Raw genomic sequence first — 10,332 nt, 5'->3', positions numbered from 1 at the left:
TCTTCCTCATAAAGAACACAGAATGGGCATTATGCCAATGATTGAGTTAGGAGCAATTCCACGCCAACAGCTGACTGACCTAGCACATATTGTGCCCTTACTACCTTATTCCCGTCAGGGAGTGATGGTACAGTCCAAGGGTGGGGAACCTGGGGCCACATGTAGCCTCGAGTCCCAGATTCCCCACCCCTGGAAGACAAATCTTGCTGCTGCCCACTGGTATATTACTACTTTTTTTCTGAGACCCTCAACTTTCCCATTTCTTCCCATAGTCTAGCCATCCATATATCATGAGCAGCTAGCTGCTGTAGTAGCAAGCACCACAGCATACCCAGGATGGCCTGCTAGCACAGGTTCTTTGATCTGCTTTTAAAGGGGTCAACAATCTTACTTTAATTAAACATATATATATATAATTCAGGGGAAAGGTCAGCAGACTGAATATAGAGAAAATCACAAGCAGAGAGAAATTATAAGCAGAGAAAATAGCAGAGATCAACAGACAGGGCTTCTAACTATCTGACCAAAATGATACATACATAGTTACCAGAGAGAGAAGCACCAACATCTAGGTTTTCAAAGCTAGGGGGCTCCTTAATGGCTACTCTAAGTCTCCTCTGGTCAAATCACATGAACATTCTTCTCCTGAGTGAGCCCCCAAGCAAAATGCTAACATACATCCAGAAGGCATCATAACCCTCCTGCTCCAGTGCCTAATTACCAAAAGGTGTGAAAGCCTTCAAGCAAGCAAACTTCCCCCTAAGCAAACTTTGCCTTTAAGCAAGTTCCTCCTCAATGGGCTCCAAGTGACTCAGGATGTATCAGTTGTGAGCTGGAGTTTTAAAGCAGTAAAACATTGTGACTGAACACATTTGCCTATTAATGGATGGGGAAGATCTTCCTATTCCATCAACATTACAGCTGACCAGCTCTATTTCCACCTATTCTCAGATTGCCATGCTTCAAGAGGGGAAAAAAATGGAAGAAAAAAAAAGAACCAAGAGAAAAATATTCATCACTACTACAATAGTGTAAATAAAAATGACATTAAAATGCTTCTTAACTTATTAATTGCAATTCAATCTTGGCCCCAGGAAAAATAAGAAATGCATTTCCCTTCTCTCTCTAGAGAGGTGGGGCAGAATATTGCATGTACTGTCAGACATAGTCAAGTTTTCTTTGCTACTAGAGAAGGTTTAAGGTGAGATAGGGAAGGGAACTGTATTGGGAAATTGTTTTTAAAAGGCATAAATAAAATTAACTGAAGGAGAAGAACCTATGAGTTTTATATATATATTTTATATATATATATATATATTTATAATTTATTAATTATAAAGATGGGCTTTTAGGGGGCAGCTAGGTGGAACAGCAAATAGAGCATCAGTCTGGAGTCAGAAGGACCTGAGTTCAAATTTGACCCCAGACACTTAACACTTACGAGTTGTGTGACCTTGGGCTAGTCACTTGATCCCGATTGCCCTGCCTTCCCTCCTTCAAAAAGACAAAAAAATAAAAATAAAGATGGGATTCTAGTGGTGAGACTAAAACAATTCTCACTCCCAAAGACCTTCAATACCCAACACATGTAGAACAATGGGATATGACAGTAGCTGACCCTATTCTCCCAAGAATATAAATGTCAGCCTATGGAGAGCTATGAAGTGTAGTCATAAATAAGAATGCTGACTTCTGACATCAAAAGACCTTGGTTTGAGGCCTGGCTGTAAAGCCTACCATTGTTCAGTTGTGCCTAACTCCTGGTGACCTCATGAACAATACAGCCTGCCAATACAGTCCATGGGGTTTTCTTGGCAAAGATGGTGTAGTGGTTTGCCATTTCCTTTTCCAGTAGACTAAGGCAAACAGAGGTTAAATGACTTGCCCAAGGTCACACAAGTAGCAAGTGTCTGAGGTCAAATTTGAACCAAGGTCTTCTTGACTCCAGGCCCAGTGCTCTATCTACTAAGCCATCTAGCTACCTGTGTGAAACTTAACAGTGTAACATTTCAGACTGAATGTCCCAAGCATTTTAAATTCCACATGTCCAAAGCTAAACTCACATCTTTTCCCCCAAACCTTCCCCTTTCCCAGACTTCCCTATTTTGGTCAAAGTTACCATCATCCTTCTTCAGCACGTACAAAGGATCAGGCCCTGGTGCTAAGTTCTGGTAAGTTCTGAGTAAGAAAACAAAGAAGGACAAAAAGTAGCTTCCCAGGCTTGTGACTTCAGCCTCATGCTTTTTATCACTCCAGTCCATCCTCCACACTGCTGCCCATGTAATTTTCCTTAAGCACCATTCTGACAATGTGACTCCTTTCATCCAATCCAGCGGCTTCCTGCTGCTTCTAAGGTAAGGTGCAAGCTTCTCAATTTTGCCCAACTGGACACAACTCGCTCCTCTGGCCTCGTTGGATGTTGCTTCCTCTCTTGCGCTCTGAGACACAGGCAGATCGACTCACTCTCTGTAACTAGAAAACAACATTCCTCCTTCTGTCTTCTGCCTTTGCACTGGCTGCTCCCATGCCTGCAGTGAATTCTTTCCTTACCTTTGTCTCATAGTGTCCCTTTCTTCCTTTAAGATGCAGTATAAGTACTGTTCTCTGCATAAAATCCTGATCCCTCCATTTCTATTGCCCTTCCTTCCAAACTACCTTGTATTTAATTACCCTGCATATATTTGTATTTATTCAGTTTATATTTTTGCTGTATGTGTGTATATGTAACCAGGGGCTCAAATCCATTTGCTTCTTATTGGCCATGCTCTGTTCCTATGTGAGGGGCAGAGTTGGCAAGAACTTGGGTGGGATGAAAACTTTGCTCTAGGTTTCCAGCTTCTAGAGAGGATACAGATGGTTCTAGGCACACACACAAGTATGTGTAAAAGTATACGTATCTGTATACACAAGAGTGTCTTCCCTTTTCATTAGACTATGAGCCCTTGTGAGTAGGGATTGTTTTTCCTTTTTACTTGTATCCCCAGTGTCTAGGGGATGGTGGGTACTTAATAAATACTTTAATACTATTAAATAATAAGAAGAAAATAATAATTGATAATAATAAAATACTAATGAATAATTGATGCTGAGCAAGTCATCCAAACACTCTAAGATTAAATGGGGATAATGGTTTTTTGACCTACCTTTTTCACAGGGTTGCTCTGAAGACATCTTTTTAACCCTAAAGTGCCATAGAAATGTGTTATTATTAGTATGACCAGACCACTTGAACCAATGACCACGGTCCACCCAGATCAGGAAGGAAAAGATTCTGCCACATCTTCCAGAGTAAGAACAAGGCTTCAGAAAGGTAAGGTAATTGGATCCATGGAAAGGACGTCTAGCAATGGATGAGAGCCATCTGCTGGTTCTTATAGTAACTGCTAGTAAATAAATGGGCAGGAGAGGCTATACTTGATTGTTCTGATAGGTGGCACTGTTCTGAGAAAGTGTTGGGTCTGAAATCAGGAAGACCTGAGTTCAAATTTGACCTCAGACATTTACTAGCTATGTGACCCTGGGCAAGTCACTTAACCCTACCTTCCCTCATTCTTTACCTAGAAAATCCCAAAAGGGGTAACAGAGAATTAGACACAACTGAAACAACTGAATCTCCTATTGCTAATCGCTTGGTTGGGCCCCAAATGTGGACCTGAAGGGCCCATTTTGGGATCATAGCATATAAATATAGGATGGGTTGTATAGAGCATGCACAGATAATCTTCTAGCCAAAGGAATGAGTGACAGCATTCTGGTGATCTTCCAGACCTTTGGTGACCCAGCATCAAAAGTGGCTATGAAGTGTAGTCATAAATAAGAATGCTGACTTCAACATCAAAAGACCTTGGTTTGAGACCACGGGAAGGACTGTCACTCAGGTATTTAGTTTTAGACCCTAGCCCTAGCGATTCATAGCCTGGAGTCAATCTGAGGACAATTGCCCATTTAACCCTGACAGTCTAATGGTCCTCCAAAAGACTGAATATCCTCCACCAAACTATAACCTACAGTTAGTATAGAAGAGGTGCCCAAATTGGTTGTACTTCATAGTTTAGATGGCAATAATGTACTCTCAGGGACCATTCTTTTTTTCCTCCCTTCAAGAGAGGGAAAAATGGGAATTTAAAAGGGATACAGTAGGAAAATTGATCCCTGTTTCCAGCATATCCTTAACCATGGGTCTCAAGCCTTGTTTCTCTGGCACAGCTGATGTTGAGGGGCATTATAAATGTGTAATAAAAGCAAGTCACTTAATCCCAACTACCCTCCAAAAAGCAAAAAAACCAAACCACATTATTCTGAGAAGCCTATTCCATAGGCTTTAGCAAACTACCAAATGAATCCATTACACAAAAAAGTTAAGAATCCCTGACTATGGTTTCTCTGGGAACAACCGAATATAGTTTGTTTTAGCTCTTCTCCTAGGTTATTCAATTTATCTCATGCAAGCAACTGATGTTACCAAGGTATTTGAACTTTAAGCAACTTTATGTAACCTGTGCCTGAGAAACCAATTAGAGAAGGGGAGGGGGGCATCTCCAGTCATCCTGATCTATATCTTGCCACTGGATCCAGGCTCTGGAGGAGAAAGTGAGGCTGGTGACCTTGCACAGCTCTCCCTCACTTAAATCTAATTCACTTGCAAGTTGTGGCATCATCTTCCTGATGTCATGGTCCTCTTCAAGAATGAAGGACAAACAATAATTAGAGAAGGCTATTGCAATATTCTAGGAAAGATGCTATGAGTGTCTAAACTAGGATGATGGTTACATGAATAGAGAGAAAAGGAGAGGTGCATGAGATACTACAGCAATAGAGTGAAAAAGAAATGATTGGATTAAGAATGGAAGAGTGAAGAGTTGAAGATGACACTTTAAACTGAAAATTTAGGTAACCTGAAGGAAGGTGATATTATATGCAGAAATAGGAAAGTTAGGGAAAGGAATGGGTTTTTGAGGTGTGAAAGTGCCCCCCACCCCCACCCCTGAGATTAATATGCCTTGTTTTCTGTGAGTTACTTTAATAGGCAGGTCCACTGAACACAAAGTAAGCCTGCTTGCTGAAAGAAGCCAGTGAGGAGCTGCAGTGAGCCAGTGTTGCTCATTCCCAGATGCCTTTACTGGTGTTTGCTGGCTGTCCTGGCTGTTCCTGCAATTAGATTAACTCACTACAAAATCACTGGTAACTTGGGAGAGAGTAGCTTCCTTTAAGTGGTGTTTAGTAGGAGGTGAGAAAATTGAAGTTTTTTTCTAGTTTAGCAGCGGATTGGAGGAGAGATACAGGATGTTAGCCTGAAGGGATGAAGAGCACTGTGGAGCTCTGGGATTTTTTGAGGTGGAGATCTGAGCATGTGCATAAAAGAAACCAGTGGATAAAGAGAAAGATTAGAGAGGATAACCAAAGGTTCCCAAAACTCCTGGGAGAGACAGAATCAAAGGCACAATTAGAGGCATTTCGCCTTGGCAAGGAGAAAGATCACACAGTCCTCCAAGACTTAAAGGAGATAAAAGGGGTGATACTAAGGGAATTAGGGGCATAGAATCGTTCATGACAAATAATCTGGGAGGAGTTCATGACAGATAAACTCTTTAAGACCCTTTGCTGAGAGGAATGAAAAATAGCCTAGAGAAGCAAAGAGAGAAAGGCCCTGCATCTTTTCTCTTTAAAAATTACTATAAGCAAGCTCCCGTATTTCAGTACAAAGTCTTCTCTTTTTTGTTTCAATTTTCTCTCTACTCCAGTTCTTTTGCAAGTGTAGCTAACAGAGAAAGAAGAGACGCTGTCCCAAAATCCTCCCTCCCCATCCTAACTAAGGCCAGTGCAGATTAGCAAATCCCTGTTCCCTCTCCTTAATCACAACAAACTATCATCAAGGTTAGTTCAAATAGCTAGTGAGGCAAATAACTACCCCTCATATTTTGATATTATATGTTCTAATTAATCAGGACTTAGGAGAAAAGCATACTTGGATTACAGAGAAATGCTGTCATTTAACCTTTCCATGTCATGGCTTGTAATAACACTTTTTTATGCTTTTATCCAAATTTCAGGGAATGGATCATTTACAATAGGTGCTGTATAAGGTTTGAGAGATATTTAGATACACATCAAAGGGAAATAGAGATTTTGTTGTATCAATGAGATTCTAGTTGAAACTAGATAACAAATCTGTAGTGGAAAATTCAACACATTTGTGTGACTTCAGTAGGGTTCAGCAACACCAAAATAGAATTAGAGAAAGTAGTGGGTGACATTTGGAAAGGCATCAGCAGAAAAAGGATAAGGGAGCAAAAGATTCAAGGGAAGAAGACAATAAAATCGAACCGGTTCACTAATAGGTCAAGATTTCAAAGGGAGGAAACTTGTCAGAGCAGAGGTTGACTGAGTGTATAGAGGTCACAGTGATGACAAAAAAGAGGTTTAGTAGTGCAGAAGAGAGAGGTTGAAGTTTGAGAAGAACTTCAGCATTCCAGATTATGGAATTTAAATAACTACAGGTGATGGTTAAATACAGAGTATGATCACCCTTATGTGGCTGATATGGAACATTTGAGTCACAGAAGCTGGGACGGTTGAGAAACTGGAAGCTCAAGGCATCTGAGAGGAAATGAACATGTGTAATGAAGTCCCCTAACTTCCTCTGAAAAAAGAAGAATAACTTGAGGCTCAAAAGATAGCATCTGGATAGGGGGACAAAGATGTATGGAATGCACCTGGAGAGAGACCACTTAGTGATGGCAACACACTGAAGGTCTAGAAGAGAGTATGTCTATTCTTGTTCCTGGTTCAGATTACTGGTGGAGCATGAGAGAAGGCACATAGATTCCTAAAGAAAATAACCAAGGATTCAGTGTCTTTTGCAGGGATGGGGCCAGGAGAAGCAGATTTCTGGGAGAAGCTGGAGGGAGAATAAAAGGAAGAAGTCTAATGTGAAGGTAGTTTACTAACAATAAATGCAATTCTAGAGGACACAATAGAGGGGAAGAGAGAAAGGGACAGAGACTTAGGAGGGGTAGGGTTGAAGTGAATAGAGATGAGGAAGTTAGACAACCTGAATGAATCACAGGGATTCAGAGATGAGCAAGAGTGAATTTGCTAGCCTTAGAACAAGTTTGTCATAAGCTTTCTAATAAGCTCTTCCCTAGACCACAGAGAGAATGATTCGATTTTTCACAGGAGCAGGGAGTAGAAAGGAGAGATTATGGGAGAAAGGAAAAGTACTCACAGCTCTGGTCCTTGATCATACTGGGTTTCTTGGTGTGTGAGCCCTAAAGTTATGTATGGAAAATGTGGCTGATTTATGGAATTACTCTCATCACAACTAAACATGGTAGTAACATCAGCTGAAACAAATAAGCGCCACCCAAGTTACTGTGAAATTGCCATCACTTACTTATTTTCATTGATTTTGCAGAATTGCTCTTATAAATCACATTTGGATATAGCAGTGTTGGCAGCAGCAAACCTATTTCTGCAGAGCTGAGTTCTTGCAGATATAAGCTGATGAGCTAAGTTCCTCTTTTCAACTGGTCCTAACAAGGTCCCTTCTGTGACAGATTTCCACACTGTCAAACATCCCCCTTGTCATAGCCTTTGTAATACTCTAACCAACTGCTTGATACTGCCACTCCCAGCCACATGCCCAGTAGCTTTATTATTACCAATCAACCTACTTCCCTATTCCTGTAAATTCTATGAATATGCATTAATATTGTGAATATGTATTAATCTCATGAATATGCATTTCTATTCATTCCTCTTTTTCAACTATAAGAATACTCCATATTCTGCCATGAATATCCTTGGCTATTAAGGAAAGGTGGATCCCTTTTACTGGCAATTGCTAGCCTTGCTAATAAATTGATCAAAAACTCTGTCTCAGTTTATCACAGATTTTTATTGTCATTACTTTTGTGAATTTTGATTCAGGCATTGTAAATTTTTTTTGGAAGGTGATTTGGGGCTAAGTGACTTGCCCAGGGTCACAGGGCTAGTTTTTGTGTTAAGTGTCTGAGACCGGATTTGAACTCAGGACTTCTGACTCCAGGGCCGGTGCTCTATTCACTGTGCCACCTAGCCGCCCCTTAAAATTTATTAATTAGCATCAGCAAAAGCCCAATGGTCAAATACATTTGCAAAACAAAGACTATAATCTTACATAAATCCAACTGTTTCAAAAGTTTTCCCTTTCCAAATATCTTAAATTCTACTTAAAAAAAAGTTGTAATCCAAGTATATATAGTTTTAGTTTCGTTGATTTTGCTTTGTATCATTTCATATAGTCTTTACATACTTCTTTGTATTCTTTATATATCTTTGTATTCTTTGTATATCTTTATAAAAACATTTTAAAACAAACAAAAAAAAAACACCTTGTTTTATCTCTTCAAGGAATTATAGCTGAATTTGTGCCCATGCTGTATTTTGAGGCTTGCTTGTGGATCTCTCACAGTTACTCTCTTCCTCTGGATTTGTCTTGAGTGTCTGTGTCACCATAATAACTTTCTATCTTTGGGGGTTCCTTTTTTTGTTCATTCTTCAAACCTACTCTCTGACCTCAGATTTTATGTTAGGGCCAGGCTTAGTGGACTTCTGGAGGGAAGATATGAGTTGGTCCTATTAATTACTGTTTTCTTGGGGTGTTTGTTCCAAAGCTCTCAGATTGAGCTTTCCCAAGGTGGTCTAATGCTGAGTCTGATCAATGTCCCCTTAGTTTCTGAGCTCTGCAAGTTCCTGATCTTGGTTTGCATCCAAGTGTAACAATAAACTGCTTATGGCTTCAGTTACTACCGTGTTTCCCCGATAATAAGACACTGTCTTATTAAATTTTTTGGACAGAAAAACACCAGAGGGCTTATTTTCAAGGGAGGGCTTATTTTAATGAACATTGACAGCAATTTTAATAAACAGGTAAATGTGAACAAAAAAATGTACCTTTATTCAATAATGAATTCAATAAAGAACAGGATGACACGCTCATTGCTGCAGCTCTGATTGGATGCAGCTCGGAGCATGGCGTGCATTTCAGGGGGGGGACGGTGCATACAGAGGGTACCGTAATGTAGTGTGTAGCGCAGGGGATCACCTTCACTACAGTAGCAATCTCAATAGGGCTTATTTTTGAGGAATCTTACACAGTAAGGGGAGGGCTTATTTTCGGGATAGGTCTTATTATCGGGAAAACACGGTATCAGTGAGAAAGCTCTATTGGTTCAATGGCAGAACTTCCAGCTTCCATTTGGTCTGAGATTCCTGCCCTGGTTTTTCCTAAGTTTGAATTGGACTAGAAGCTGGAACTGAGAATCCACCCTACTCCTGAGGTCTAAACCACAGTACTTCTGCTTGCTTCTAAACTTTGTTGCTCAGTACACAAGCAACCTGTGATTTCTCATCTTAAAACTCTACCTCTGGGAGTAGCTCCTCTCCTCAGTCTGCCTTAGAATTGTGACCCAGAACTCAGTAGTGGACAACAAAGCTATCAATTGGCAACCAGTCCATCTCTCCCTATCCTGAAGTGGTCTTCATAGCCCCATGGCTTCTGGCCAAACCCTTGCCCCAATATTCCCAGATTTGATTTCCTATTTCAACCTGGGCTGGAAAAAATGACTGATTTTTTTTTTCTTGGATTTCCCCATTAGATTTTAGTCTGCTCTGTTTCTGAGATCTGTTTGGAATTTTTGGAAGAGTTTGGTGGGGGCCAGGGGGCAGTGCTCACCTTACTTCTTCCTGCTAGTACTCCCTTATTTTGCTTTCCAAAATGTTTGTCCCGATCTATAACTCCACCAACAGTGTTAGAGTGCCCAATTTTCCCAGAACCCCACCAATTTTATTATAGCCATGCCAATGGGTATAGTTGTATCTTAAGGCGCTTGGTTTGTATCTGTAGGGTTTGGTCCCAGGAGCCAGGGCACCTATGTGTAACAGATTTTATGTCTGTGGCTGAGATAGAGGATATAGATCATGGGAGCTGAGGACATCTGGATGTCAGAATGGCTTCATGGTGCACCACATTAATCAGTCACACTAAACCTTACTCCTCTTTACTGCTACTTGATTCATTGCCTTATTGATTTTTTTACTTCAGATTCCAAGGCAATCAAGGGATATTATATTTCCTCTTTAACTGATAAATTAGCTCTGAACCCTACAGTCTGGTTTATTACAAAATAGAGAAATAACTTTTTCCAAAAATCTTTGTCCATCTCTATGTATGAAACCTCTAACCAATCTCCTAGGTTTAAATAAGTAACAGCTTATTATAAAGTTAAACATTTTAAAACTAAATATTTACACATATTAGCTATGAAAAAGATTTCCATATACTTCTAACCA

Source organism: Petaurus breviceps, unplaced genomic scaffold (assembly GCF_028583685.1).
Source record: "Petaurus breviceps papuanus isolate PSGF00001 unplaced genomic scaffold, PetGlider_PUasm1.0 90617, whole genome shotgun sequence".
NCBI lineage: Eukaryota > Metazoa > Chordata > Mammalia > Diprotodontia > Petauridae > Petaurus > Petaurus breviceps.
Note: the sequence above shows the minus strand (reverse complement) of the source record.